This window comes from Opisthorchis viverrini (genome assembly GCF_000715545.1).
Source record: "Opisthorchis viverrini unplaced genomic scaffold opera_v5_66, whole genome shotgun sequence".
NCBI classification, from domain to species: Eukaryota; Metazoa; Platyhelminthes; class Trematoda; order Opisthorchiida; family Opisthorchiidae; genus Opisthorchis; species Opisthorchis viverrini.
In genome coordinates, this window is record NW_008751723.1 from 1,408,825 (window position 1) to 1,409,266 (window position 442).

Genomic DNA, 442 nt, shown 5'->3' on the forward strand with positions numbered 1-442 from the left:
TAATTGAACGATATAATACAAAGCAACGCAAAATATGATGAATATATTATAAGCTGATCAGGACAAAGTTGGTATGCATGAGCTATTAATTGAAATGAAAATATGAATGCAGAACTTCGCAACGTTACGCCAGTAGTACTTAGAACTCTCACAGATGCTCATATCGGCTCGCACCTTTTGGAGTGCTCTGTGCTTCCTCTGATTTAATATTCGTATTCAAAATACCGCACATGTACTTCTCCGACAGCACAGCCCGAAAATTCCAAGTCTGCGTTTGGGACACAGCCTTATACATGACATCTTGGCATCCAGAGAAAAGTTATTAACAGTTACTACACCAGGAGATCATTAGGCGCTGGATACATTCACAGTTATATGTGGGTGTCTTAGAAAATGTTTGATTTCGATTAAGGATGCAAACGATCATTTGCAATTAAAAATA